Source organism: Saccostrea echinata, unplaced genomic scaffold, assembly GCF_033153115.1.
Source record: "Saccostrea echinata isolate AGI-Se365-2 ecotype Australia unplaced genomic scaffold, CSIRO_AGI_Sech_v1 ptg000016l, whole genome shotgun sequence".
Lineage (NCBI taxonomy): Eukaryota > Metazoa > Mollusca > Bivalvia > Ostreida > Ostreidae > Saccostrea > Saccostrea echinata.
In genome coordinates this window covers 16,234,543-16,238,669 of record NW_026889765.1, presented here as the reverse complement: position 1 = coordinate 16,238,669, position 4,127 = coordinate 16,234,543, and the positions used below count along the sequence as shown (strand labels likewise).

The 4,127-nt window shown below is 38.2% G+C and overlaps 1 pseudogene; it reads left to right on the top strand.

Annotated features, from left to right (window-relative positions):
- The first annotated feature begins 827 nt into the window (after positions 1-827).
- Positions 828-2,165, top strand: LOC133188182 (uncharacterized; annotated as a pseudogene).
- The last annotated feature ends 1,962 nt before the right edge of the window (positions 2,166-4,127 follow it).

Genomic DNA, 4,127 nt, shown 5'->3' with positions numbered 1-4,127 from the left:
AAGGACTCTTTATATAAGTAAATATGATCATGAAAACCATACATTTAACATTTATCCATCGGAGTGAGGAGAGGGTGTATGAAAAGTTACTTGGACCAGACAATGACATCACATGACCTCAGTATCGAATTCGTAGTCATTTTGAAGCGGTTAGCGTAAATTTAATCCACGTAACCAAAGGTCTTACGCAATTTTTGTCGACTCCAGAAGCTTCGTCAAAGCGCTACCTTTATCTGTTTACCTTCGCTACCTGTACAGTCGGAGCTCCTCGGGTGGCTCGTACCTCGCACACATAGAGCGAAGCGGTTTCAGCTGAGGATTACAGATTGCTACCTCTATCTGACAGGCTAATACACGGGAAAATCGCTCGGCATGTATTTTAGGGTTTACCTGCAGAGTATAATCGCGTCGGTAAATCCTGCAATCGTTATTTATAGTAAATGTTTATTTTTGGGAGTTGGGCGATTTTGTATAAATTATATAGCACCCCTCATGAGCAATTTGTAGACCGTCATAATTATTTGACCTAATTATGCCACGATGGGCACTGGATGGACGAGTTCATTGCTGATTCTCCCTCAGCATACGTCAGTATCGAGATCACGTGAGATTGCAAAGCAATTCCCAGAATTCAATGCGAAGTTTTACTCAGATTCGATCGGTCGCGGAATTTTACGCTCTATATTTTATGTGGATTTAAACCTTGTTTTGTAACCTTAATAGTACATTTAGCGATTTCTGTTGGACAGTGAATTACTGCGGAACATTCGCGGTAAATTTGAAAGGATATTTTAACTGTACCGTAACATAATTGACGATGTTACACAATGCACGAGGAGCGTCCCTCAGGCTCCGACGACATTTTGGGGGATTTTATTGCACAAGTGATATCTTCAGAACAGTCAGACAAGCATCATGATCAAGATGTACATAAAAGTGCAATGAAATCTCGTAAGCGAGATGCACTTATTGAACATTCGTCGTCAGATGCCCATAAGTGGGTAGACGATGGTTCTTTGAATTCAAGTGAGAAAGCAATTGATTGCGTAACTACACAAGCCAATCAGAGTTTGGAACAAGCTGTTCACAACACTGAATTTGTTATGGAAGCCATGTTCAAAAAATTCATGGTTGATCAAAATTCGGCGATGATGGCTATGAAAAAATCTTTGGACGCATTAAATAACATGATTTATGTGGAAGCGGAATCGGCAGAAGAAAGCAATTCGGAATCGGTTGTAATACAAAGTAAAAGAAAGTCCGACAACGTACCAGAAAACGTGGCAAAAAAGGCCGAGATAAGCTGCGAATCGGAGTCGACCGCGCATGGAAAATTACCCGCTGTCAGTCAAAAGGAGGCGGGGCCTTCAGACTTGCGCGGACATGACGTCGAAGTAAACAAAAATGGCGGCTCGGAAAAACATGAAGAAGATCTTTTCGCAGTTTCAAACTACCTTGTCGAGGAGAAAACATCAGATGTTGTGACAAATAATTGGCAGGCTTAATAAATAAGTTGTTAGTCAACAGACTCGAGGATTCGAAGAAAAATTACTTATTTGATAAGCATTTACGGCCAGAGAACTGTAAGTTGGAATTTCCTCGAGTGAATGATTTCGTTTGGAATTACTGCATGAACGAAACTACAAGATCGACGGACGTTAAGGTACATAAAATTCAGAAAATCCTATTGAAAGGACGTGGTCCGGTGATATAAGTGGTGGATAGTTTGCTTAAACCTAACAATGATTTTGACAAAAACAAAGCGGCCAAAGATCTACTCGATGGCGTGGCCATGTTGGCCTCAGCTAACACTGAACTTTCTTTGCACAGAAAAGCATGTATCAAAAATAACATGAAACAAGAATATAAGAAACTGTGCACAAGCCAGACTGAAATCACTGCATACTTGTTGGGTGATGATGTGGTTGACAAAAAACATTACTGAACACAACAAAATGGCTAACAACATGAACAAGGTAGCTTATGAAGACAAAAATCCCAAAACTAAATGGAAGTTCAATCCTCGGCTAAAGTTCAGGGAACGGGGCAAAGCTAATTTTTTAGGGAGAGGACCCCGGCACTACCAGCTGGGACATTACAACCGGAACTACAATCACGAGACGAAGAAGAACTACACAAAGAAATCTGTATCCCACCAGAAGTAGAGAAGGTAGGTGACATTCAACATGCCGGGCGGATAAGCCATTTTCTATCTGTGTGGGAATCTATCACTCAAGATAGATACATTCTTAATGCTGTAAAAGGATATTCATTAGAGTTTACATCATTACCTGTTTAATATTCAGTGAGAGAAACTAAACTTAATGCTGCTGAGGCAGTTGCTCTAGACAAAGAGTTATCAAAGGTAATTGATAAAGGGGTTGTGGAGAAAGCTTCACACTCTGCTGGTGAATATATCTCGACTGTGTTTTTACGTCCAAAAAAGGATGGTAACTATCGAGTTATTTTGAATTTAAAACAACTAAATGAAACATTGAGTATGTTCATTTTAAAATGGAAAGATTATGTACAGCTTTAAGATTGATTCAACCCGGATGTTATATGGGTTCTGTGGACTTAAGTGATGCATATTATACTGTGAATGTAGCTTTTTCTGACCGAAAATATTTAAGATTTATCTGGAAAGGAACCCTTTATCAGTACACTTGTTTACCAAATGGGCTTTCAAGTGCACCCAGGCTTTTTACTAAGCTCCTGAAGCCTGTATATGCTTCACTTAGATCTAAAGGACACGTGTCTATTGCATACATTGATGATTCCTATTTACAAGGAGAAACATATGAACAGTGTTTAAAAAATATACAAGATACAATAGAACTATTTGAACAATTGGGGTTTGAGATCAATAGGGAAAAATCAGTGATTGTACCTACACATGAAACTGTGTTTTTATGATTTGTTCTGAATTCTAAATCAATAACAATCAGCCTCACTCCAGAGAAGATAGAGAAGTTTAATAATCTTATGGAACTTTTTGCTCAAACAAATCACATTCAATCAGACAAGTTGCAGAACTAGTGGGAGTCCTTATTTCTTCTTCAGTAGCAATTCCTCTAGGATTATTACACACTAAAATACTTGAAAGAGAAAAAGCTGTAGCCTTAGATATGACATTATCAGCAGAGGCACTTCAAGATTTAAAATGGTGATCAAATCAAATAAATAGTGGCGTCAAAGCACCCATTCAACAAACAAATATTAATGCAACGCTTACTACTGATGCATCAGGAATAGGTTAGGGGCAGAATACAACGGTATTTCTACAGGAGGACATTGGTCCATGAAATAAAAAAAGTACTTGCCTAACATTAACTATTTGGAATTACATGCAGTTTTGTTAGGCCTACAAAGTTTTCATGCTGATTTGTGTAATAAACATGTAAAGATTTATTGTGATAATTCCACCACAGCGGCATATATTAACAATATGGGTGGTACAAAATTAACTGCATGTAACGATAAAGCTCGAGAAATATGGACTTTTGTGCTAAGATATAATATGTGGCTAACAGCTGTTTATTTACCAAGTGTTGGAAATGTAGTGGCAGATAGGGAGAGTAGAATGATTCGAGATGAAACAGAGTGGATGTTAAACGAGAAACTTTTTAAGACTGTAACTAATGTATATTTCAAACCACATATTGATTTATTTGCATCTCGACTTAACAAACAGTTAGAATATTTTGTAAGTTGGCGAAATGAACCTGGTGCATCGTTTGTTGATGCCTTTACAATTCCTTGGACTAATTTGTCTTTGTATGTTTTTCCTCAATTTAGCATTATCGACCGAGTATGCCAAAAAATCCTGATGGACAAAGCCGAAGGCCTGCTAGTTACACCTCTATGGGACACACAGAATTGGTATTGGTATCATCTTGAGAATGTGTGTGAATCCACCACTTGTTCTGAAGCCATTCAAAACAATGCTGCAGCTAAAAAAAGCAATCCTGCACAAGTGCACCCTCTTGCCAGAAAATTTCATCTGATGGTGTGCCATGTTTCAGGGAAAATTTCCAGAAACTCGATTTATAAGAAAGATCAATTTCAGTACTTATGAAATCATGGAGCGGCTCCACATGTAAACAATACAATGTGTACATAAAGAA